General features: G+C 51.1%; 1 protein-coding gene across 5 annotated transcripts in view; it reads right to left on the bottom strand.

Moving 5' to 3' along the window:
* The window catches only part of RIMBP2 (RIMS binding protein 2), a 246515-nt gene that overhangs the window by 170445 nt on the left and 48994 nt on the right, over positions 1–27076 (bottom strand). Inside the window, exon 1 of one of the 5 annotated variants that reach the window (XM_070515835.1) lies at positions 20985–21124. The exons of the other annotated variants lie outside the window; for them this stretch is intronic. The gene's annotated coding sequence lies outside the window, so the exon portion shown is untranslated. Of the gene's footprint in view, positions 1–20984; positions 21125–27076 lie in introns of those variants that run through there. 5 annotated transcript variants of the gene reach the window in all.

Raw genomic sequence — 27076 nt, 5'->3', positions numbered from 1 at the left:
GCAGAAACCTGGAAAGGCTGTCCAAGAGCGGTTCTATCTGTAAACGCCGCCGCCCCATTAACCAGGCCGGGCCGGCTTCAGCCCAGGCTGACCCCCCAGACGGTACCGAGTTCTGGATCTAGATGCCATCGGAGTCAAGGTACGTGGCTCGCAGGTCTGAGACCTGTCACTTGCAGCACAGAGGCCTTCCCTTCTCCCACTTCACACCCGATCGTGACAAGAGCCTCTGACCCCTCCCTGGTCTGCGATCCCGCCTGCTCCCATCTCCCTACACAGACGCTGTGCGTGAGCTGACAAAAGGCCACTCACACCCCTCATTCCCTTGCCTTCCTCTCGTACAAATTGTCCAGCTCCCCTTGAGGCAAAGACGGGGGATGTGATATTTCTGATCAGCAGGTGTAGGTGGAAGTGCTTAGGAAGGTTGTATCTGTCAGGATCCAGGACCAAGCAGATGCCACACCGCAGGAGGCACTGTCACAGCTGCGTGAGTGGGCTGAGCGGCCAGCGAGGAAGGATGCAGCCCCAGGACTGGAGACACTGGGAAGCTGCTACCACCTGGGTTTTCCGGCCAGTGGGCAGCCGTAAACATCCCAGCCTCTCGCCAGCCTCATTGGCCAAACCCAACTGGAAGCCGGAGGTCCAGAGAACCTGAGGGATGAGGCCCATGGGTCAGCCTCCCAGGGCAAAGGGCAGACTAGAAAGGGGCAAGGCTGGGCTGGAACACAAATGGAGACCATTCACCATGGGATTCCACCCTCCCAAACACAGAGACGGGGTCTCGCAGAGGAAGGTTCGCCGCTGCCTTTCCTCCCGCCTGGAGAGCAGACGTGGGGTCTGGAGGTGCAGCAGCCGTGACCGTGCAGGCAGCAGAGCGGGAGGCCGGGCCCCTGGGGCCCCTGCCCCGCCTGGGGGCTCCCTCTGGACCTGCTGTGTGAGAAAAGCAGCCCCATCTCCCGAGACAGTGTGGGGGCTTTGTGGTGACTGCAGCCGGGTGCTATCCCGCCGCCAGCCCCGGCCTCGTCCACACTTCATGTTTCTGTAATGCTGTGTGTGGCGGCACAGCTCCAAGTGTGCTCTCTGATTGGAAGGGAGAAGAGCCATGCCACCGTGCCCTTTCCTTAAATACAGGAAGGGACAAGTGGTTCGCCTGCGAGGAGCAGAGTGCGTGGGGGCAGCTCCCACCGGACTCTCCTGACCAGCCTCCCGGGGACGTCCCAGCTCAGCGCGGGGATGAGGTGGCGCTGGCTGACGTGGGGTACGCTGGCTGCCTGCTGCTCAGGCTTCCAAGACAGTCTTCGCTTCAACTCAGGGTCACTCCTTTGTGGGGTCACGGACTGTTAACAAGAAGGGGAACCCCCAAGGATCAATAAACACCTGCAGTCAGGGAGACAGACATTCAACGAACGACAGAAAGAGTCAGACAAAACGCTCTCCTAACAGAACAAGCCTCTCACACACCAGCTTTGCAAAAACTGAAGAGCGATGACCCCTGTGCTGGCGAGTACATAAGGAGCAGGACAGCCCACACTAACAGGCAGGCAGGTCAAGTCCTAGAGGCCCTTAGAAAGCAGCCTGTCAGAGGCAGAATTTAAAAGACTACACATATATTTTGACCAGAAATTCCTAGAAATGGGTTCCATAAAGGAATCTATGCACAGGATCTTTGTTATTACACTGTAGAGGCAATAAATAAACAAAAACTAACACTCGAATGTCTTTTAATGTAATGTTGAATAAAACTGCAGTGTATCCACAATGTTATATGTCAATCATACCTCGATAAAGCTGGGAAAATTTTTTTAAATTACGGTGTATACATACCATGGACTGGCATAGAGTAATTAAAAATAATGAATTAAATGCATATATATTGACATGAAAAATGTTCATAGCATGCTTTCAAGTGAGTAAAACAAGTTATATGTGTACACACACATAGCAAATTCCCATTTTTAACAAACCAACCAGCAAAACCCAAAAGGACCTAAATGAGGGCTCGTAGTTGTTGGCATTTGATCGTATCGTGGGAGAAAGGCATGGAGGCAGACACACGGGGTCCTGGGCATATGGAGTGTGAGGGGAGGATTCTGAGGGGAGAAGCAGACAACGACGCATGACGAAAGCAAGCAGCACCGTCTTGCCTGAACAGTGATAGGCACCTCCCGTGGTGACAGGCAGAGGTTTCCATCCTCTGCCAGCACGCCTGTAAGACCCCGTTAATCCGTCAGACGAGCCAGGTGGAGCAGCTGCCCCCTTAGACGCCCCGGCCCTTCTGCCCCAGGAGGGAAGTGCTCCAGACAAAGGCATTTGCTTTCTCACCTGTGACAGGCCTGGGTCTCTGTGCCCAGTAGGAGAGAGCAGCAGTCGGGTGCACACGCTCACACAAACACTGTGAATTTTTAAAGAAACCTACAGACTGGTGCTGTGTCCAAGAGCAGAGGATGTCTAGGATTACAGCCTACCACATTCTGTCTGTGGGCGTCCCAAGGACAGGTGGGGAGCTGTCCAAGGTATCCTCTTCCATGCCCAGACACACGCACACCCTCTCTGTGCTTCTCCTTGGCTGCCTCCTCTCCTCCCCTCCAGACCTCATCTCTTTCCTCCCTCCTTCCCTCCCCAGTCCTTGTCTCTCCCTCCTCCTCCTGTCTGCCCCTCTCTCCCTGTCCCCCCCCATCTCCCCCGTCTCTCCCTCTCCCTGCCGTCTTCAGTAGGGCTCACGACTCGGGCTGCTGCAGAGTCCCCTGAATAACAACCACAACAGCACACACCAAGTGCCCACTCCTCTGTCCTCAGAGCTGCCTGCAAGATGGGTACCATTGTATCTAACATCTGAGGAAACTGAGGCACAGAACAATCCACTCAACCAACCAACAAACGTCTACCAAGCGCCTGCTCTGTGCCGGGACTATTCCAGGCAGCAGTGGACAAGCAGAGGTCAAGGACCCCCGCCCCCCAGTGCATCCAGGGCAGAGCCTGCAGCCGGCGGGGAGACACAGTGTCCTGAGCTGGTCAGCCTGGGCTCGGGGGCTCCCTCCAAGGCCGGGTAGCTCTCCTTTCTCATCTCCGGGAAGAGCAAGCAGAGGGCTTGGCTGGAGGGGAAGCAGGACCCAGGGAAGGAGACGAAGAGAGGGCAGCTCTCGTTCCGGGGTGGAAGCCACGGAGAGCTTGGCTAAAGCCCCATCCAGGAAGGACAGTGGGTGCCACCTGGACGGCCTGCTGGTCCCCCACACATGGTGTCAGCCGCCAGCCTAAAGCTGGGCGCTGGGGCCCCAGCCCTCCTCACAGGTCCCACTTCCTCCCGCTGCTGAGATGCCCCATCCTGTCTCCTATTTCTCTAGGACCCAAACCCCCATCTCACGGCCGCCTGTGCTGAGCCCTCCCTGTGGGCCAGGCCTGACACGAGGCCTTTTCAGTCCTCACTGGTTTAACCCTCACAAGCAACTCCTCTGAGACTCACGCTAAACCTCCCGTCCTGATTAATCGCACGGTGCTGTGGAGGCTTAGGGAAAGAAAGCGCAGGCACGAGTCCGCCAGCTGGTAAGTCATGGAGCCAGGGTCTGAACCCACATCTGCCTGCGTCCAAGGGCACATCTCCCTTCACCGGACTACATCTTTTTCCTTTAGTAAATGCTGCCCTAGGGGTGAGCTGGGAGTTCAATAAAAGCTCTGGTCATACTGGCTCTAAGGACGTGCCCGTGCCATCTCTCGGGAGAAATGACAAGTAAGTTTCATCTTGCGTCCACTTTATTTAATGCCTGCCTGCCTGGAGCATGGCATTGAGAAGGATTCAGAGGCTGTGACCAGGCTTGGCAGGAAGGGCACGTGGAGAACCAGCACTGTGTGCCAAGGGCAAGAGGTCGATAGTGTCATGTGTGTTGGTTAGGATATGTTAGGGTCAAAAAAGCAATGAAAGGGCTTCAGGTAGAGCTGGATCAAGTGGCTCCCGTGATGCTACTCAGTTTCTTTCCATGGGTCTGGGCTGCTTTCCTCGGGTTGGCTTCAATATCTGACTCCCCACATAATTCCAGGCTAGCTGCTAATAGTTCCAGGTGTTTGGGGTTTTTTGGGTTTTGTTTTGTTTTTTATTTGCTGAGGAAGATTCGCCCTGAGCTAACACCTGTGCCAATCTTCCTCTATTTTGTATGTGGGTTGCTGCCTCAGCATGGCTGCCAATGACTGGTGGAAGTCCAGACCAGGGAACCGAACCCTGGCCGGTGAAGCAGAGAGTGCCGAACTTAACCACTAGGCCATGGGGCCAGCCCCAAATTTCAGGTATTTTAAGCTTTCTTGTCCACATCCAGCAGGAAATAGAGAATATCTTTATGGTAGCACGGCAACAACATTCCCCATTCCCAAAAGTCGCTCTGACTGGACCACCTGAGGCCAAACAGATAGATCTGAACGTGGCCAGAGGGACAGAATGCACAACAGCTGGCCAAGGCCACACGCTCTCTCCCTGGAGGAGGGGCAGAGGCAGCTTCCTGAGCCTCATGGATGGAGAAACTAGAGGGAGTGCTGGAAAGGGGAGCGTGGACAGGCTCCCGATAAGGATAAGCCTCCCCCTGTTCTGTATGTGACGTCTCTGCCCAGGAGGCTCCTCCCTCCACTCCGAGAGCGCGGGCGGGAGCCCCAGTACCTCCTGCCCCGTTGGCGTGAACAGATGCGGGCGAAGACAGGGCCGACGTGACTCCCTCTCCCTCTGGTTATCTCCTCTCTCATCCCACGTCTCCGCCTCTGCAGACACAGGGGCTGCTGCCAGGCAGGACCTTCCCAAATGCCTGTAAGACTGACCCCCATCTCACCCATCAGACGGGGGCCGAGCCCGCAGGGTGAGATGAGACACCCCACGGGGCACCCCAGCCAGCTCCCGTGTGTGTTCTTACACGGGTCATCAGCAGGTGCGACACTGTAGCCTGGTTTTCTCCGGGAAGGACTTTTTGTGTCCATCTGAGGAACAAGGAGGGAATGTAGGAAGGAGACGAGCTGATTATGTAAGAGGCACGAAGGTTCTTTAGAAACACACTGACCCCGTCGCGGATCCGTGGTGGGCAAACCACTGCCCACAACGGCCTGGAGAGCGTCACTCCCTCTTCACCTGCAGCGCTCCTTCGGGGCCGCACGAGCGTCGGGTGAGAGTTACACGTCCTAAATACCTTACAGCTCGAAAAAGACCCAGAATTCTGCAAATCAGGGGATCCGTCCACATCCTCTGACCATTGGACAACATCTCCAAGCTGCCCAGACATCTAGCTCTTCCTGCTCTGCTGAAACACTGTGATTCCCACGCCTCCTGTTAATTCAGAACTCGGCTCCGTCCACAGCCTTCGAGGACCGAGGCTTCTCTGCTCTGAGCGTCGGAGCACTGACCCTGAACCCAGCTGCTCACAGGCGGAGCCCTCCCTGCTTACTTCCTGACCCCCCAGCGGGGACAGGAAGGAAAGGCGTCACAGGCCTCCAGGCCATTCCCGCTGCTGCCACCAGCCTGCCTTCCGCACGACAGGAAGTCGCCCAGCTGGAAACCAAGCGCCCGGTTTCCCACTCAGGGGCACTTCCCCATTGACAGAATCACCATAAGAGGGTAAGAAGGATTCCACACGGATTCTACTGAAAAGATTCATTCTTTGACCTTTGAGCCCTGATGAATTCCCCTTCCACTGCTTTCCAACCCGCCAGGCCCCGCACACACAGCTTCCCAAACGGGGGCCCGGGACGGTCCTTCACGGCACCCGCGATGTTCTCAGGCGCAGACCTGGCAGGCATTTCATTAGTCATTGGTTTGTAAATCATATAATCCTCCTCAACTTAATATTCTTTCGAATTATTTATTTTTTTCTGACAAGAAAGGCTCCATTTGGAGCTAAATGTACTCCACACTTTAACACGTGGCCATCTCTCTTTGGGAACAAGTGTGGGCAGGCCTCAGGTCTGAAGGCCCGCGCAGCCCCCAGAATCGAACCGGATTTGAATAACAGGGTGGTTTCCTTGTATTTATTTTTACTACTGTGTTTTACCTCCTATTTCTAGCAGGATTTTCCACTTAAGGTAGTGATATAAGGTTTCTTTTCCAAATAGATTTAGACAGTACATCAATTTAAAGAGAATACAATAGTGTTACAAGTGATGGTAAAGTTACCAAGCAGATGGGGCAGAATCCAGGAAGGTGGCGATTCTCACAGACAAATATCTGAGAAGCAAGTGAACACGACTGTCTGTCACCCAGCCCCCAGGCGCCCAGCCCCCGGCCTAACGTCCACGACGACAGTGCCTGCTCCTCCGCTCTGCCTGCACTGGCTGGCACAGCTGGTTAGCACCTTCCTGAACTCATGTTGTTAGCTCCCCACCATATCAAAGTCATTAAGTGGCTAGATTGTGTCTGACCCATTCCCACATCTTCCCCAGTGCACAGAGCAGAAGCACTGGATAAAGTTTGATTAACTGAGTTGTTTCCTCTGCCCCTATGAATCCAACCTCTCCTCTAGGGCCCAGCTCTGGTCCCCCTCCTCCAGGAAGCCCTTCTTGATTACCCTGGGCCATAGCATCTTTATCTCTATGAAGAACCTGTTTTGGTTTTCTCTGCATCCATTCCCCATTCTTCTAGTTCTAATAGTCCAATTTCCCTCTGAGAAATGACTGCTCTCCAAATCAATCCAGGGTGGACATATGTCCCAGGCCTGGCCAAAGTGTCATCTGTCCTCAGCCAAATAATTGATCAAGGAACAGGCTATGTCTCAGGCTGATTGCCCAGTTGGTCCCATCAGAGACAATCTCAGACTTTCTCTTGAACTATGAGGAAGAAACAGCACCCTCCTTCCCGCTTAGGTTTCTAGGAAAAGAGAAGGTTAGCCTAGAGCTGCTGGTGGCCACCACATGGAAAGCGCCTGCCAAGATAAAGCTGTGCAGGGGAAAGATGGAGCAAGAAATAGAAAGACACTAAATCCTGATGACATTGCTTCAGCCTCTGGATCCATCCATGCCTGAAGTCCTTCTCTCAATAAATATCCCATTTTGCTTAAGCCAGACTGAGTTGACTGTTCATTAACTTGAAACCAGAGGAGTTGTGACTAATACACCATCCTTTGAACCTCAAAAGTCCCTCTTACCTGTACTGACCCTTTGAATAGAGAAAGATACTATGGCTCTGTGTCTTCACACAGCCTTCTTATAAGGATACCAGGTAATAGATTTAGGGCCCTCCTAATCCCAGTATGACTTCATCTTAACTTACATCTTCATGACACCGGCAAAGACACTCTAATTCCGAATAAAGTTACAATCACAGATACCAGGGGTTAGGATCTGAACATATCTTTTGGGGAGACAAAGTTTAACCCGTTACAGCTACCATCTTGCAACTTCTAGGAAAGCCAGGCTCAAGGCAAAGCCCACACTTTAAGAGGCAGGAAGGAAAGAGAGAAACAAGAGGGACTCATTTGTGTTACCTCTGGATCTAGCCTCATCTGAAGTCAACACGACATCTGGAACTACCCCCCTCCCTTGGTCCCCCAAGATATTCTTTCTCATTTTAAGCCCATTTGAATGGGTTTTCTACTATTTTTGACAAAATGTGTTGTAACTAAAATGGGTATGGAGTTTCCCAAGTTTCTGTTCTCATGAGGTTAGGATGGTCTCCCCAAAGCAGGATAGATTTCTGGGCACAGTGACCAGGGACTCAAGACCCTCCTGCCGGCTCCTCATGGTGAAGACAAAAAGACCAGACTCTCCTCATCCTCAGGGTTCTCCCCTCCTTCACTTTCCTGGTGCAGGGTCTGCTCGGCAGCAGGGAGTGGCTCCCACCCATCATCTCAATGGGCCGGTGCCCCCCACCCGCGGGGGCCTGGCAGCGGTTCACCCTGCGCAGCCACAGCTAAACCAACAGCCTGGAGGCTGATGGAATTTCAAAAAGAAATTCAGGCAAAATGCCTTCTTCAAAAGTGTTGAGACAGAAATATTTCTTTATAGCTTTGTAATGTAAATACCCTTGAAGTCAGAATTCTAGCAATGTAAACGAACGGGAGACTGTGCATGACAAGCATGGAGAAGAGACACTTTAGTCGTGTCCGACTGCACAGTGATCCTGCTACTAATGCGAGTCACGGCCCATTTGGAAAGAGAGGGAGGGAGGGTGGGAGCGAGAGAAAGGAAGTTTGAACCTCCACCCCAGACTTTCATAGGAGATGGGTCTTTGTCCAAAAGCCAGAAGTTAACAGCTTGCCTGCTGATGAAGTTTCTATGTTAAAAAAAATTTTCTTTGTAAGAAGCTACCTTTGAATTACGGCCCAAATAGGCAAAACTGGAAGAAAATACGTTTTTCCAATGTGTTAGTATTCATTTATTCATTCAATCACCCAATCATTTATTCAACAACCTTATGTGCTTACTTATGTGCAACCTTATGTGTCAGAGAAACATTCTAGGTGCCGGGAATCCTGAGTAAATAAGGCAACATCCCCGCCCTCGTGAAGCCTATATTTTAGCAGGTCGCGCGGACCACAGACAAGCAAACAAACAAACGTGGTTTCAGGGCGCGTTGAGCGTGTGAAATATGATCACTGCTTCACGAAACCAGGCGCGCAGCTCCTAGTGGAGTTGGTTCCCTCCTCTCCTCCAGGACTGAAATAACCATGGCCTCTGCCCACCATGTCATTATCGATTTCTCAGTTCCTTGGGAAACAGACCCTTCAAATTCAGAGAAACCCCAAGCCCCTGGTTGCAGCATGGAGCTTCTGCGTGTGGGGCCCCCACGCTGACAAAGCAGGGAGTCAGAAAGCCGCGGTTCTGGATTAAGGGTCTGGGATATTTTCATGGAAAACAGGTGATGTGCGAGCACTTTTTCTTCTTTCCATAGTGACTGATTAGTATGTAGCCTTAATCTAACAAAGCTGCGTCGTCATGGGAACCAGACATATTCCACGGCCACAGGTTAAAAATTAAGCTGCACCGGTGGTAATGCTCCCTTATCAACCTCCCCCCTTGCCTGAGTCCCGGGCAGCTGGCCGCTCTCTGTTGATAGCATCTGCCAAATGCTCTGTTGCCTGGATACTAGTTGGTGACAGGGACAAGCCCTGGCTGGACAGCAGGTTCAAAATGCCCAAAGGCTGGACATAGTGACCGCACAGAGTCAGTAAGGAGATGGCCCTGCAGACAGCATGCGGTCCTTGGCCCTTCACACGAGGGAGAAGACAGAGGGGTATGTAGGACAGAACTGTCACCCCCGCCAGGATCCCAGAGGCACTGAGGACCCAGCCGATGGCAGCACACGGCACAGCAGTGTTTCGCCGGAACGTACCCGCTGGCACGGGGACTCGAGCAAGGAGAGGAGAAAGAAAGAGGCTCCTGGATCCAGCAACCACAGGGCGTGAAGGACCGTAGGGGCTGCCCTCTGCTTTCTTCTGGCCAAAGCAGCCAGCTTCGCTCTGCACGTGGTCTTGGGAGAAGGGCAAGCAAGGTGCCCAGCCTTCTCCAGCCACAGGTGGAGAACGCAGCCAAGTCAGGCCGATGGAGCCCTCCGCCCTTTGAACTTAAGTCTCAAGCGCAGGGACCCAAAGACAGAAACCAGTGGTTGAGGCAGATTCATGCCAGCGGGGTCATCCCCCTGGGGCGCACCCATGAATACCTGCTCCCCAACTCTCAGGTCCTTCCCCTTCCTCTTGATCATCTAGAAAATTCCTTTTCTTGAGATAAGCCAGAATTAGGTTCTGCTGTTTGCATCCGAAGACCCCGTGTGAGTTTGGTAAGGCTGCCGTTACAAAGTACCACAGACCGGCCGCACAAACAACGGAAGCGCACTGCCTCACGGTTCTGGAGGCTGGACGTCCCAGACCAGGGTGTCTACAGGTCGGCTCCCTCCAGGCTGTGAGGGAGAATCTGCTCCAGGCTCTCCCGGCTGCTGGTGCGTGGTTGGCCATCTTCGGCAGTCCTTGGCTTGTAGAAGCCTCACTCCCATCTCTGCCTCCATCCTCACACGGCCTTCTCCCTGTGCGTGTTAAATTCCCCCTTTTATAAGGACATCAGTCATGCTGGACGAGGTCCCACACTAATGACCTCATTTCGACTTGACTGCCTCTGTAAAGACCCTACCTCCAAATAAGGTCACATTCTGAGGTACCCAGGGTTAGACATCCAACATTTTGGGGGAAACACAACTCAACCCATAAAACACATCTATGTGATCCAGAGTGGACCACCCCACACAGCCCGGTGAGTGCATGGATCTGGGGTAAGGCTGGGACCCAGTTCCTGAACCATGGAATTGTTATGTTAGCAATGGCTGACGAGCAGCATGCCTTGAGATCTGGCAGGATGGACAGGCAGACACACTTCTGCGAGGAGGAAGAGGTGTTCTCACGGTGAAGGATGAGTTCCTCTTTTTACACCAGTCTCTTGGGAGCACGGTCAATCTTATATGGGGAATAACATTAGATGGACTTGAAAACTCTTGGTCCTGATCACAAGTCTTCAGCAAATGGATCTTCTGAATGGTGAGTGTGAAAGTGGTAGACTTTGGGTGGATCCTTTCCATGAGTAAAAAGTATGGAGCCCAAGCAAAGATAGTACAAAGTTCTGCCTGCTTTGTTGAGCCTAACTGTAGATGCATCACGACAGTGGGCAAATAGCACCAGGCCCGTGAACTCTAAGTGCATGATTAATGGACTCTTGATTAAAAGTGAAGCCAACACAGAGGAAATTGACTGAGATTCCCAAAACACTGTTTGAGCTCCTGAATCAAGCCATTCCTGCAGCCAGAATCTACTCTCTCTTCAATTGCACCAGTCAATAAACTCCCCTTTTTGCCTAAGCTAGTTTGAGCTGGCTCTCTGCCATCTGCAAGGTAAAGAGCCCTGACAAACAGAACGGCATAGAGCATAGCAGGGCCCAAAGGCCTTTCTGAGAGGACGGCCACATCAGCAGCCTCATTTCTCTATTCTGCAGGCGGAGAAAGTAGGGAGCAAGTAAACAAATTCCAGGGTCTGGATTTGCAACAAGACCAGAGTGAAACAAATACAGTCAAGATCCAGAAGCCATCACTGAAAGTCTGGATTTCACAGCAGTTTCTGAAGCCCCTGACACACTCATTTGCGCTTTCTTTGCTTTTTCCTGCCTTTGCAGGGAAACAGAGAGCCATTACTGCACCAGGCCTCGCCGTGCGGATGGTGACCAGCACCACGTGCGCCCCCCGAGAGGCCCAGGACTCCGCGGACGGTCACCTGACTGGAATAGGCACGAAGACTTCGATAGCGACAGAGCCCATTCCATTTTGACTCGTCTGCTTTAAAAAGAAAGGAAGGAAGGAAGGAAGGAAGGGAAGGAGGGAGGAAGGAAGGAAGGAAGAAAGAAAGAAACAGAATGGAATTTAAAATACATAATCGCTTTAGTCATGAAGGGTAATGACATCAAGAGCCGCTTGAACAGACATTTCCGCACAAAGAACATTAGCCAGAGACAGTCTGTCCTGAGGCCTCGACCTACAGCGAGGCTCGAACGGGGGTGGGAGCAGGGGGGTGGGGGTGAGGGGGCGGCTCTGTCTGTGGGTCGTCTGGGTGTGGCCTGGAGCACAGGAGCCGCCTGCCGCCCACAGGGCTGACTCTCTGGGTTATAGGTTACTGGGTTTTACGTCACTATCAGGAAACCATTGGTTAATATACTAGTTATAACCTTTTCTAATAATTCTCTTTTTTTCCAGCAACTATAGGATGGTATCTGGGTTTTGTTGATTGGGTTTGTCTATTTTGTAGCCTGTAGAACACTCTGGAATACTGGGTTGGTCAATGGACTTAGGCAATGCCCTCAGCAGGCTGGCGGTCACAAACCCTCCACAGCGCAGAGGAGACAAAATCTCTGTCTCTGACCCTCCGCACAGCGTGGGCGCCATCTCTGTTCCCAGAGCTCACGGCCTTGAGGCAGCAGTCGGTGCCTGCCAGCCCCGGGAGGCAGGGGCCCTTATCTAAGGGGGCAGTGGAAGAACAGATGGTGTGGCCAACGGGCCAAGATCCTGTAGGGCTATTTCCTGCCAGCGTCAGAGACTCCAGCTTTCCACAAATATTGACTGAGCAGCTATAATGTACAAAGCCAGGCTGTTAGACTGTCTACACACACACACGCCCCTGCAGACATGCAGAAGATGCTGCAGAAGGACCAAACTCGTGACAGTGCTCAGCTTGGCGGAAGGGAGACTGCCAAAGATGCTGGAGTTTTCACAAACTGACTGACTCAACCTACCGCCTGAGTGATGAAAAAGGAACTTGGGGAGTCGCAGAGCAGCGACCGTGTGCACTCGGACACAGACACACACAGACGGGTGCACACACACACGCAGATCCACCCCGTTTTTGTACGCGTATGCATCTGTGCATCAAGCATTGTGTTTGCACGCGTATTTGTGTATGCATGGGGAAAGGTCTGGAAATTCTGAAAGGAAGCACCAAACTGGTAACGCTGACGGTTGATGGGGATCAGGAATGGGGACGCTGTACTCGGACTTCAACGTTTTCCTCCATACACCTCTGCAGCACGTGACTTCAAGGAGCATCTATTGTTGCTCTTGAAATCTGACAAAGGAAAATGATTTTAAAGATGCTCCCACATATTCAACCTCTGTGAAAGTGTTGTGGATGACACGATTTCTCCAGCTTGAGTCTATGAATACAAATGTTAATGTTTTATTTACACAGAGGGGCCCTGGTCCCTGTTTAAAGGGACAGTACAACCGCGTTGAGACTAATGATCATCACAATTTACGTGCGCCATTACAGTCACAAGGCCTCAGAGAGCTTCCACCCTGGCGATGCTGAAGGTGTCTGAGGCACTTCTATCTTCCTCCAGACAGCAGGTGCTCTCAGCGAGCTGCCTCCCCCGAGCCAAACGAGCAGCCCCCTGGGACTCACCGGCCAGACCCCCCGTCTCGAGAAGTCGTGAGGATCTATTTCCTGATTACCTTCCCTTCATGGTGAAGCAATTCCAGCATTCCATTCCCTTCGGAAGTGAGAGCAATAGCTAAATTTAATGCAATAACTGAATGATGCATCTGCAATTCCAAGCAGCCAACAATCTATCAAAAAAAAAAAATCAGCCCATTCCAAATTTAGGAGAGATTCACACGCATGCAGATCGCTCCTCGCAGTAGCTCTCAGGCCCAGAACAACCAAAATAAACAAAATCAAGTGATAAGCTCTCAAAATAAACCTGCCTGGTCCCCCTAAGAGAACACAGTAACTTGCGGGTCCCACGGGCCGTGTAGAATAAATGAACTTGAAAAAATACACACAAATAATAAGCCGCATCACTCAGTTGAGAAAGAGCCTCTTTGAAAGTGCTTTTAATGACACAATTTGTCTGTTGAGGGCATGCAGATAAACATCTCTTCTTATAAATGAAATCTATTGAAGAAACTGGTACTGTTACATTGACGATGAAAGACGAAGGGTTTGGGAATATTTTCCAGGCATCTCCCCACCTCCAAGGACGCCGCCTTTCCTAAGTAAATGAGGGGTTGTTTCGGCTCTATAGTGATGGGAAACGAATGGTTACTGAGTGCATACCCTCTATCTGAAACAGCTGAGTTCATATACAGACTCCTTCTGCCTCCTGCCAGGGAAAATGAACACACAAGATAGAAATCACAAGACTGGGTGTGAATTTAAGACTACTGAACACATACTGGCTGAGTCCATTTCTACCACCATCACCAACCCCACCAAGATCACCACAGTTTCTACCACCACCACCATCACCGCCATTATCCCCACCATCACCACTCTCACCACCACCATCAGCACCATCAGCACCATCATCGTCACTATCGCCGCCACCACCTCCATCATCACCACTACCCCCACCGCCATGTTGACTGGATTATAAGATTCAGACTCATTTGTTTCCATCAAGAGCAGCCCCCAATGCCAAGCCCAGGGAGGGGCACCAAAGGTTCAGCTGGTTGATCTTCTGCTTCGTGCTCAAAATGCTTGACAAGCCACCAGCGCCTGGCCGGCCACCTGCCGCTTGAAAATCTTTGGCAGAAAGAAGCCATTATGATTCTTGCCACCTCACACCATCGCATGATCACACGGTGTGAACGACTGCCCTGTGTTCAGATCACGCCTCCACAATGGAGCCCTCAAACCAAACGTCGTCTAAAGGAGCGAGCGAGCCAGCCCGCATTTCTCTCCTGAACTCTGACTGTGGTCACCTCACTGCTGATTTCTCCCTGTGTTTATATGTAACAAACTCAAAAATTGAGTTTCAGTGAAAAACTGAATCTGAATCTTTCCTAAAGATCTGATTCTCTTTCCATCTTTCTCGTCTTAGGAAGTGGCACTCCCCTCCACCGGTGTCCGTGCCAAAAGTCTGAAAGCCACGCTTATCATCCTTCTGATGAGGATTTTTAGGCTGCTTAATTTTAAAACGGTTTATGACGAGGATTTTTAGGCTGGTTACTTTTAAAACTACAGATAAGAAGCAGGCTCCGAGGAGTGGAATTTGCTTGCCCTTTGATCAGAGACAGCTGCATTTGTGAAGGAAATCTCCATGCCTCCCTCTCTGCGCCAGGAGGAAGGGGGGATGGCCTTATCTCTGGAAACTCTTAATGGGGAAGGCAAGAACTTAAGTTGTTTACCGTCTGGCAACCTCATGTAACTGACCCCCCACCCCAAAATCCTCCTTTGTCTTTAGTTGAAGATAATATTTGAGTGGTGACTTCTGCCATTTACTCAATCCGGTTTGATTCTTATCTAAAAGTTGTGGGACCGCCCAATGGCCGGACCCTACCGGCACTGGTATCATTTTAACTTTTTTTCTTTGTCTCGTAAAGAGATAACTCACATACCTACGCCCTAAATTTAGCCTTACTCTCCACCCAACTTTGCAGCAGAGGCAGCAACAGGAGCTCTGACTGCCCGTGGGTCCTGTCCCCACGCACCAGCTCTGCCTGCCTATGGGTCCTGTCCCCATAACAGAGAGGGCAGCAGCAGCGGCTCTGCCTGCCCATGGGCCCTGTCCCCATGCCAGCGGGGGCAGCAGAAGCAGCAGCAGCAGGAGCTCTGACTGCCCGTGGGTCCTGTCCCCATGCTATTCTATACTATTCTCTAAATAAAGGAGCACTACTGCCAGATCTTAAGAGTCCAAGAAATCTTTCTTTCGACTCCTCGGCTCACCGACCCCGCATCACTTCTGCCCCCTCCTCCGCCCCGTCCATCACAGCGACTGGCAGATCCTACCACCCAGACTCACCCGGAATTTCTCCAAGGTCCTTCACTTCCCCCACTCACCCTGGCCAACCCACCACTGCCACTCATCTGGACTCCATGGTGGCCGCCTAATCCTCCTACTACCACACTTGCCTCCACCTCCACTCAGACTTAGGGGTGATCTTTTTAGACGGAAAATTTGATCACGTTGCTCTCCTACTTAAAATCTGTCACTACTGGCTGGCCATTGCTCTTAAGATTTAAAATCAATATCCTCACACAGCCTACAAGGTCCTGAGCGAGCTGCCCCGTCCACCTCTCTCCATCTGTGTCCAGACAACCACTTCTCAAGCTCTTTCTCGCCTCAGGACCTTTGCACCACTGTTCCCCCATGACCCTGCTCCCTCCATGAAAGGACAGACACTTGCTCTGTTCACCAGCGGTCCTCCGCAAAGTAACGGACATAAAGTTGGCGCTGATAAACAGGTCTTAAACAGACCAATAAACGAAGAGAGAGTGCACGCCGCCCCCGACTGACACAGGGGATGGGACCTCAGACGGAAGAGAGGACCTTACTACAAAGTCCCCTGCAGGTTCTGGTCTCAGGACACCAAGGGTGGGTCCCCCAGAGGCTGGGTCTGACCAGTGGCGTCTCCAGGACCCACAGGCGTCGGGGTGACGGGCCATTTCCCAACTGCAGAAAGAAGCACGATCTCCTGTCAGAAAAGGATGGCTTCCAAGTTGGCTGTTCTGCCCCTCCCACCTTTGTCTACGCCCAAGATGCAAGGAGAGGCAGAGGACACGCTCTTGTTTTCCAGTTCACGGCGCTTCGGGCTACATGGGTGACGGGAGCTGAGGCTAAAACCGTAGTCTTCCCAGCCTGACACGGGTCCTTCCACTCCTCTGCAACCAAACTTCCCAGAAGAACAAGGCGGAAATACGTCCACACCTGACACAAAGCTCTCGCAGCTCTTTGAGTAGAACGCAAAGTTCCTGAACGTGTGTGGGGCCAGCTGCCCCTCTTGTATAAGGGTGACATGCCACTGGCTGATGACAATGAGGGACATGATGGAGACCATGCGTCCACCTCCAGGCTCTCTCTGTACATATGCTCAATTATACAAACATGACTGAGGCCCAGTGGATTATGAGAGGTGTTACTATAGGTCAAATTAATTAATAAAAATGAATATAAAAACCAATGAGCACACAGAAAACTGAGAGAATTCCCATCTTGCTGCCAAATATTCAAAAACAGAAATTCCCTGAGGCCAGCCCAGTGGCATAGCAGTTAAGTTCACATGTTCTGCTTTGGTGGCCCAGGGTTCACAGGTTTGGATCCCGGGTGCAGACTCACACAGGACTTATCAAGCCATGCTGTGGTGGCATCCAACATATAAAGTAGAGGAAGAAGAGCACAGATGTTAGCTCAGGGCCAGTCTTCCTCAGCAAAAAAGAAGAAAATTCCTGTATTTGAGTAGACCTTCCAGTGAACATAAACAATCAAAATATCAGAAGTTGTTTACTTCTCTTTTGTTTTCTTAATAAAATATTTTTAAACTTCTTAGAATCACAGCCTAAGATGATCAGTTGAATTATCTTAGGTTTCATCCAGAAGCTGATAATCGCCCAGTGTTCAAAGGAACAGCGTGGGCGAGGGGAAGAACGAACAGCAAGGTGGGCTTTAGCCTGGAATTTGGAACCGGAAAAAGGTCTGTCTGACTGAAATTCAAATTAGGTCAATATAGTAGACATTTCCTGAAGAACTGTGAAGTTCCTGGCAGTCGTTAGACCCAAACATAAATAAGATCGAGTCCTTCCAGCACCCACAGTCTGACAAGGCAGGCCGGAACATGCGTGGATAATTTTAATTCAAGCTGGACTTTAATAGGATTTATAATGATGTGCGGAGGAGACGCGAGGGGAGGATGTCTAGACAGGAGGTGGGAGGTTTGTTTCCCGGAGACGGTTAACGATGGAGCTCAAGATGCAGAGGCGGCAGGTGGAGCCCACAGCAGCATCCTGAAAACAGAAGTCGCCGGAGTCCACCTGTGGATACCGCTCCGCAGCCTCACAGGCATAACACAGGTAACTGGGCATCTGCCCACACCACCCTCTCACCAGGCAGGAGACTGGAAATACCGTGTGGGTAGAGGACAATAATCCCAGGCCAAGACTCCACATCGTGACAGCAGAGGCCTCCACTACCAAGCCTTCAGTCCCCTGTGATTACCTCGGAGTTAGCGCGCCTGGGACAAGCCCACCGACATCCGCCAGGCTGTCAAGACCTTGCTCCCAAACCAACCAACCAAGGATTACTCACTACATTCAAAAACCTCCAACGTGGAAGAGTAAAATCAAAGTAAAACCCAGGAGAAAGAGGGATGGTGCAGGCTACCCAGAGTCTCTACAAACAGGAAGAGACCAGGATGCCCTCAAAGGACCAGTGAAGGACACAGAGCACTCTCGGTGACGGAGAGGAGAGTTGCTAAGATGAAACTGAATTTAAACGGCAAGTGTGAAAGATAAAGTTAAGGAAATCTCCCAAAGTGATAGGAAATATAAAAGAAGAAAAAAGGATTTTAAAGATCAACTGAGGAGGTCCAACTTTTACTAATAAGATTTCCAGAAAGAGAAAATGTAGAGAAGGAAATTGTCAGGAAAATATACGAACATTTTCCAGATTAAAGGATCCCATGAGTGCTCTGCAAATGCATGAAGAGAGCCACAGCAAAGAGCATCGTGAGATGTGAGAAGACCCTAAATACTGCCAGTAATAAAAAAGAGGTGGCATTTTAAAAGCAACAAAGGAGCATCAGATTTCTCAGCAGCAATCCTGGAAGCCAGCAGAATGCCTTTAAAGTCCTGAGCAAACATTATTTCCAGCTCAAGATCCCGCACCCAAAGAAGCAGGTGACCAAGCAGGAGGGCAAAGAGGAGATATTGCCACACACGCAAAGACAGAAAACTTAGCTCCAGTTTATTCATTCTTAGGAGATGACTGGGGAATATGCTGCTGTCAAATAAGTGGAAAAAACCAAAAGGGAAAGCCACCGATTCTAAGAAACAGTAGATCCTAGTGGCAGAGAAAACTCTGGGGCGACAAGGGAGCCTCAGATCTGGAGGAGTCAGTTTGGGGCAGGAAGACAGAGGGTTTTATAAATAAACTACCTGGTGAAAAGGGAGATTCAAGAAAAGTTTTTGACATGATAGAGAACTGGGAGAGAATTTTCAGCATGCAGATTGCAAACGGCGTGATTGAAAATGAGGCAATTAATAACTCCAGGAAAAGCCAAAAGCTGCACAAGTAAAGAAATGTAATCACAGACACTAACTGGTTCTGCGGTTGACAATAGCTACAGAACAAGTTAAACCCTAATCACTGACGACTCAAGCAGCAATTCAGCTGTCTGTGTAGGTTGGGGATGGGATCTAAGAAACTAACTCTCCATCGGCCACAGGACATCTGAACCTGAGCACCACCGACCTCCGGGCCTGGATGAGCTGTCGACATGGGCGCATCGGAGGATGTTTCGCAGCATCCCGGCTAGTGGCAACCAGATGCCAGCAGCACACCTGGTCCCCCAAGTTGTGACAAACAACTGTCTCCAGACATGATCCCCAGGGGCACGATCTCGCCTGCTTGAGAACCACTTATCCACCATCACAGGAAGCGCTCTTCTTGATTTATGAAAACGGATGTCAAAAATAGCAGTGTAGGCACGTTATTCAGGATTACTGAGGTAATTCACAGAAGAAACCACTTACAAGTGTTAAAAGTAGGTTAAAGGGACTGGGCGGTGGAGAGAAGACAAGGCAAGAGATGCTGGATTCATCACACACCTTTAGGCTCTGTTGATGTTTTAAGTCCGTGAGCGCACTTGACACTCACAAACACAGCTGGAGCTCAAAGGGAGGCTTGCTTCTGTCTCCTTGGGGAACGCACTGAAGGCTTCACGTGTGAATCTCGTTTCAAAGGGAATCTTACATATCACTTTAACTCACTCGGTGTGCTTATGTCTTTTCTCTAAATTACATGAAACAAAGAGCTATCAAATAACAAAATCTTTAAAAAAACAACAACAACTTAAATACCCCCTAAAATCATCCAATGCAGCCCCATGGTCCCCCTACTACACCGTGGGAATGACAGCTGTAAGCAATGAGAGCCGTGTGGAGGTCTCTCCACGCAATCAAACGGGCAGAATAAAAGGTGAGTCTCAGCAGAGACTTCCCAGGAGAGCCCGCAGCAGAAGCCCTTTGTGTGTGGACCGCCTCCTTTTAATGCAAATCACCCAAGATTGCGGCCACCACCCCACTTCCCGTCTTGTCTGTCTAAGGAATCATGGCATCTCAGAGACAGAGTTAAGGATGACATAAAAAATAAGAATACAGGAAAGCATGATAACTTGCAAGTTATGCAAATATTTCCTAAATCTATAAAAGAAAACCAAGTTTTAGGTAGGACAAGAATTCCTAGCCTCCCAGTGCTTTTAGAGCATCTCGGTGGTCTCTGCATTGCATAAGCAAATTCGCCTCTTGTCTTCCTTCATCTCTCTGGGCCCTGGGGCGCTGCCTCTTCAGCCCCTCCCTCCCTTCTCCTGCCCACTCCTCAGAGGAACCAGCAGCTCCCATATCGCTCCATCTCACCAGGCTGACCTAGAACTTCTGAACGATTATAAAGCATGAAAAACTACTCCATAGGGTTACACGTGAAGCATCATTATTATTAGTTCAAAAGTGGTCCAGGCAGACAGCGCCCTTGAGGGGACGTGCATAACCAACTCTAATGGCTCTGAAGTGAAACTGAATATAGAACTCAACCATCACTTTGTACAAAGTTTGAATTAACAGAGCTGTTTGGGCAGAGGGGGAAAGAAAAGCCACGATTTATTGATGCATGTTTTCCCGCAGCCATCAAACGCCAAGCGAGAGAAAACACTGCCACCTGCTCCGCCCGATAAACATGTTCTTCACGGCGCACAAAATAAATTCTGTCATGAGGCAGATCCGTTCCCACTGTTTGATGTTGGGCGTGCACTCAGCTCTCTTCATCTATCTGTCTACCCAAGGGGTCTCCCTACATGGAAACAATAAAAAGGAATCCACCAGTCTTATGGCCAGCATGAGCTGCCTGACATTTTCACATACATTATTTCAACCAACATTGGACTCATACAAAATAAAAATGCTACAATTATCTTCATTATCTAACTATGTTCATCTAAAACCTTCACAATGTTAAACCTGGTCTTTCGCTGGGCTTAAAGCATTGACAAATGCTGCCCCAAAATACAAAACCAGAGTGAAAATGTCCACTGGAGACATCGTAACTCAAATATGTGCTGTTTTAAGGTCAATTATGTGAGGCTTAAAGGAGCAAAACCGAACTCGGTTTCAGACTGGATGGAGATGTCCCGAAGGGTGAGGCTCCATGAGAAATCGTGGAGTACCCCCTGCAGGAGGTGAGACCGCCACCTCCGTCCTGAGCCACGTCACCTGTGAGCATCCTGCTCACGATGTCCCCACGAATGACCCTTGGTGCAGAGGATCCCTCCTGGGCAGATTCGGCACTAAATGCCCACAGGGCAGCACTGTCATCTCAGCCAGGATAAGACCCACAGGCTTCAGAACAGGAATTACCACAAATGCCAAGCCTGCAAAATACTTCTTCCCATCTCAGCCCATCAAGGCAGTTTTCCATCCTTGAGCCAGGTGCCTCCAGGAGGTTGTTTCCCTCCCTCTGTGTCTGAGCCATATCTCCTTCACCCACCAGACTGCCTGTGCCCAGAAGCAGGTACTTACAGGATGTGGGGGACCAGCGCTCCAGTGGATCAGAGGCCTCGCCTGGGCCACCCGGGCAGCACCCGCTCCCTGTCCCCGTGGCCGCCAGCCTCTCCAAGCCTCCGATGTTTGCACTCGGCATCAAGCTGGAAGACTATTTACTTATTCATGGACTGCCCAAGCCAGCCAGGAACTGCTTTGTGTCAGCTGAATAGGATGGTAATTCAATCTCCGAATGGGAGCTGTTCAGCACATGGCAGATCTGCCACAGTGAGTCATGCAGATAAAAAGAACACGGCTTTCAGAGGCACGGAGAAAACTTGTGCTTTGACAAGGAGGAGTGTTATAGGACACTACCTTCTTTTCCCCAACCAGTCTCTTCCCTTTGAATCTGCCCACCCACAGACACTCTCTGCGAGGCGCAGGGCAGAGAGAATTACGTCCTTGGGGGGAGCAAGGGGAGACGCTCCCTGCTCTCTTGAAAGCAGTATGAACATTTGCAGAGAGAAGATGGAAATGTTTGGGACTCAGCAAGAAAAACTACAGGGACGGTGAAGCCAGAGGAAAAACACTTCCTCTGTACCAAGAGTTTACTATGGCTCAGCGCTTCCTGTGCGTTATCTCTGTGGCAGCCGGGTCTCCAGCACCCGGGCTAAGGGCACTAATTACAAAGTCGCAGAATCCAAAGAACGGCCCGACAACCAGAGCTGAGAGAACCAGGTCAGCTGCCAGAGTTAACCTGCTGCGGTTCCCAGAGAACCACAACTCGCGGAAGGAGTCTCCTAACCTCATTCCTGCCACTGCCCGCACCTCCTGGTAATTTTTTCTCAAGAATCTAAAACTTGCATTTCATCTGATGTCTTTGTTTCAGCCACAAGAAATCCTACTATGGACCACCCTGTCTCTCACCTCCATCCTACCCCGTCTACAAGCCCCTTCCTCTGAACACTTCCTAACCCAGGTAGCTAGGATATGCCCTCAAAACCACACGCAATGCCCCCAAGCTGTTGTCCCACTGCAGTCCAGTTGACCAGCCTGGCAACGCCACCTGTCAGTCAACAGCAGTCCAGTTTCTCTGCCCCCACTGCATGGGCTGCTGATTACGGCTGTAGAAAACCCACAACCCAGGCAGGCCATCACCCCGACTGGCCCCTGTCGGCCAGCTCCATGAGGGTAGGGACCACGCCCATCACGCCTTGTGAGGTGTTCTAAGCACCCCACACGGAGTGTCCAGCCAAAGCAGCTACTCAAACATTTGTTGAAATACAAATGAATGAAGTCTTCAACTTCAAGGTCATCTTGAAAGTCGAATCAGGCAGGATGGGCTGAGTCATGCTGTGGTAACAAATAGCCCTCAAGTGTCAGTGGCTTAAAATGACAGAGGCCAAGGCCCAACTCGTGCTCTGTGTCTGTGGAGTGTCAGCTGTAGCTCTCACATCATCCTCCCTGGGGACCCAGACTGAGGGAGCAGACAACAGGAAACAGAAATTAGGAAAGTGTTCATATGGCATAAATTAAACATTCCATATGACATAGCTGTTGGACTTCTGCTCTGAGATGGTTTGCTGGACTGAATCTTCATATTTTCACCCCCGCCCCGTCTTCTGGTCTTGGCTGGGACATTCTGTCTCCACGGAGGCTGTCTCTGACCACCCAGTCTGAAGCACACGGCATCTACCCCAAACCACCACCATTTTTTTTTTTTTTGAGGAAGATTAGCCCTGAGCTAACTGCTGCCAATCCTCCTCTTTTTTGCTGAGGAAGACTGGCCCTGAGCTAACATCTGTGCCCATCTTCCTCTACTTTATATTCCTTTTTTTTTTTTTCAAACCACCACCATTGTTCATCAGCAGTTGCCCCATTAGCAGGTCAGGTCTCTGAGAGCAGAGCCTTGTTCTTTTCTCTCCTGCTGTGTCCCAGAGACTGGACAGTGAACGCTCGAGGAACATTTGTTGAATAAAACAGCATCTTACACTGGAGAAACCACAATATTTTGGTGTAATTAGGTATAAAATTAGTGAGTTCAAGAAGCAGTCCTATTAAAACGAAAGTAGTATAGCATTAATGGTACTCTGGGATAACCTAATGAGAGCCACATAATCAGAACAGAAGCTTTGGGCCACATATAAGGGATCCTGAAATGAATGAAGGTGGAGGACTTGTCAAAGCACTCCCGGCACCGGCTGCTGGGAGACGAGGATCCACAGGACTCGATGGCCACCACTCCTCATGAGTGACAGAACGAGACAGAGCTGCAGCAGCTCGGGGTCAACACCCCTTAGGAGTCATGTCTGCTCTCCTATTTGCTGGTCATCCAGCAACCTTCCAACCGAGGCCTGGCCCCCTCAGTGTACAGCTTGTGAGACAGAGAAGCAAGACTGTGCAAATTACTAGTACCCGGAATCACACCAGCTCTATTGACGTTGGTTACTAATATTGTCTTAATGTTAGTTATTTGGGGAATTTGGTGAACGTTTTGGCGTGGATAGATTGGTTGATAAAATCAGGTTTTGCAGTATGAAGATTTAATGACCAAGGGTTATAATGACCCCTGAGACCCGCCCCCAACTCCTTGGTATAATGACATATCTGTTTGATACAAGATGGCATTTGGTGAATAACTTGTAAGTTACCGATTCGCGTCCAGAAGCACAGACATCCCAGTGTCTCTCCCCGCTGACTTCTCTGGGGTCTTCCTGGATCAATGCACACTAAGGCTGCCCTGTTTGGAGCATCCCACTGGCTGGGATCCTATTAAAAGGACCCTCAGAAGCAACCAAGACATCCTTCACTGGACGGCTGGATAAATACACTGTGGTCCACCCAGACAACAGGACATTATTCAGCACTGAGATGAAATGAGCTGTTAAGCCACGAGGAAACATGGAGGAGCCTTAAGTGCATATTTTTACGAAGTGAAGAAAGCCAGTCTGAAAGGGCTACACAGTGTGTGATTCCAACTCTAGGACATTCTGGAAAAGCACAACCATGGAGATGGTACAAAGCTCAGGGGCAGGGGGGAGGGGAGACGAATAGGTGGCACACGGGATTTTCAGGGCAGTGAAACTCCTCTGTGTGATGCTACAAGGATGGGTACACGTCCTTACACATATGCCCAAACCCACAGAATGTCCCACACCGAGAGTGAACCCTACTGCGAACTCTGGACTGTAGTTAATAATGTACCAACGTTGGCTCATCAATTGTGACAAACGCCCCACTAAGAGCAGATGTAAGCAACAGGGAACTGCGGGGCGGGAGGAGAGGGAGGGAGAGGGGACTCTGTACTTTCTCATCAACTTTCCTGTAAACCTAAAACAGATTTTTTTAAGTCTATTAATTTTTTAAAAACAGACCCAAAAAAGCGCCCTCATGCCTTTCATTGCCGTTCTTTTGCACACAACAAGCGTCTACACCACTGGGGGTCAGTGGGTTTCTCCCATTCGGACGTGCCCCAGGAGGACACACATGCTCTGAGGGCAAGGGTTTAGGACGACTGTGTCACTGCTGAATCCACAGCCCCCGGCATGCGCCCCGGGCACGTGGAAAGGGCCCCATAACTACTTGTTGAATAGGAGGTTTCATTTCTTGTGCTTGGTCATGAATGACAGACAGAACATTTACAATGAAAATCGAAAGCCAAGAGAAACCGCCCCCAGGAAAAGTAGCCGGGCTGCCACATTCTCCAGAGATGTAAGACGATAAAACACTTCCAGAGTGCTGAAGACACGTGCACCCCTCCTAAACCGTGGGGTGCAAGGGAGCCTCGGCATCCCAGCGTTTCGGGTCCGGAGTGCGCGGCCCTGTGGGTGCCTCGCTCACTTCCTCTTCGGCCCTCGTCGGTCCATTTATTAACTCCAGCTTCAGGCACGTGGCGTTTCTACAGGTCGTACCAGGCGCCCGTGCTGGTCGGCCCACACAGCGGACTTCTCACCACATCTCTCTCCATCCAAGGCACTTCAACCACAAAGGAAGACGGGAAAGAACCCGCCATCTGGAACCACCAATGCTGCTAAAAGAAAAAGGCTCTGAGAAGAAGAGAAGGGGCCACCTCCGCGGACAGCGTGGACCTGAGCTCGGGGTCCAGAAGCAATGCCTTGCATTTAATTAAACACGTTTACCACTCAAGATGAGTTTCATCGGCTTAACTGTCTAACGTGAAAATTAGTTTTGCTCTCGCTAAAGGCCCTGGAGCGGTTGTGTGTGGAGCCTTCTCTCACGGACGCTGTTCTTCAGCTCCATTACTTCTTCGTGTTCAAACTGTAGTTCAGAGTATGGTGTTATTTTCTAGAGTAAAATTATTTCAGGAATGAGATTTTCCGTTCCACTGTTAATCGTCGGTGTTAAGAACAGCGGTGGACGCCGTGAGCGCCCCTCACACACTGAGCACTGTTCTAAGCGTCTCAGAGAGGCTCACTGAGTCCTCGGGAGAGGCCGTGAGGCGGGCCCTGCGATCCTCTGTGCACGTCACAGGTGAAGACAGTGAGGCACGAGAGGTCTCCCCGTGGGTCACAGAGCGAGGAGTGGGGACTAAACTCAGGTGGTCCGGCTTCCCCACTGCCCCGAGCGAGCCGCCCCGTAGAGAGCGAGTGGGAAGACAACTGCTCTGGATGGCCAGTGTTTTCAAACAATAACACTCTCTTTCCCGAACATGAGAAACACCTAACTCTACTACGTGGGCCTTTGGAACATGACAGTGAAAACTTTAACACTAGGAAACTGCTGGGAACCTTACAAAGCAAAGGGAGGGGAGGCGTGCCCGCTGAGGCTCAGTGGGGTCCCGAGAGCAGCGCTCGCGGGCGCAGAGCCGTCCCGTGAACGCGGACAGGGCCGCCTCAGCCTCGCCGCCGTGCGACCGCTCATAACCCCTCCCCTGAAGCCCCGCACGGCGGGTTATTCCGAGCCACGTAGGATGCCACGTCATCATTACGAGATCACAGAAGTGTCTGACAGTCCACACTCCTGTCCTGTTGTTTGCCATTTCCGAGAGAGAAAGCTGAATAATTAGCCAGATCTCGCCACGTGACCGTACCCCGGGGACAGGCCGCCGAGCGGCTGGAGAACAACTTCATTTGACAGATGACTTATTCGACGTCAAGCCTGGCGGGCCACCAGCTTGTACTTTGATTAGGACTCCAGCCGACTCTTTTCTTCCGCATCATAATTGTTGCACTTGGTTCTTCTCTCTTAATCAGCCTCGCAGGCTGAGAAGCGCTCATCAGTGCCTGGGAATCAATGGGGGCGCGGAACAGAAAGGCACTCTGTGGACATGTTGGTCCTGGAGTCACGGGGAGAGAAGGGGGTGGCCCTGCTGGATGGCACTGGAGAGCGAGTCAGTGCACAGAGGGCCCCTCGCTGCCCTTTGGAGCTGCCTGGTGAGGACACACCAGGACAGTGGGGTGGGGGCGGCACCAGTGTTTATGGGGCCGGGCACACCTCAGGCGATAGCTTATGCTGCTGCAGTTCATACCCTCCACTCTTGTCCCCACAGTCCAGATGAGAACACTGAGGCAACACGAGGTCACACGGCTTGTAAACAGCAGCCCACAGTCAAGCCTGTGTCTAACCCCTGCACGCCACTGCACCCCGCCCTCAGGGCTGAAAAATCTTCGCATCGGTCCCAGGGGCTCAGGAAATGTAAGGCTGACTGGCGTCCTACCCGGGAAACCACTGCCCAGCCAAGTCACGCCGCTTCCCCTGCCTTCTGGGAGTTTGACAGCTCCAGGCCTCACGCTGAAGTCTCGCATCCATCCCGAGCTGATCTGGGCGCATGATGTGAGTGCCGGGTCCAGGGCCATTGTTTTGGGTGTGTCCTTCCAGTTTGCCACACCGTCTGTGGGAGGCACTGTCCCTTCCTTGTTGTGCAGCCTGGGCGCCCTTGCTGAAGGTCAGTTGACGTGAGTGCACGGGTTTATTTCTGGGCCCTCTGTTCCATTTCGGGCATGCAGGATGAGTAAGCTCCAGAGACGTGCTGTATGACACTGCACTCACGGCTGACAGCACCGTATTGTGCTCTCAGAAATTGGTTAGGAGGGTAGATCTCACGTTAGTGTCCTCACCACAACGAAAATAAGGAGGAGACAGGGAGAGAGAGGACAGTTTCCTATTCAGCA

Source organism: Equus asinus, chromosome 8 (assembly GCF_041296235.1).
Source record: "Equus asinus isolate D_3611 breed Donkey chromosome 8, EquAss-T2T_v2, whole genome shotgun sequence".
NCBI classification, from domain to species: Eukaryota; Metazoa; Chordata; class Mammalia; order Perissodactyla; family Equidae; genus Equus; species Equus asinus.
The sequence above is the reverse complement of the archived record's forward strand: the minus strand, read 5'-3'. Positions and strand labels throughout refer to the sequence as shown.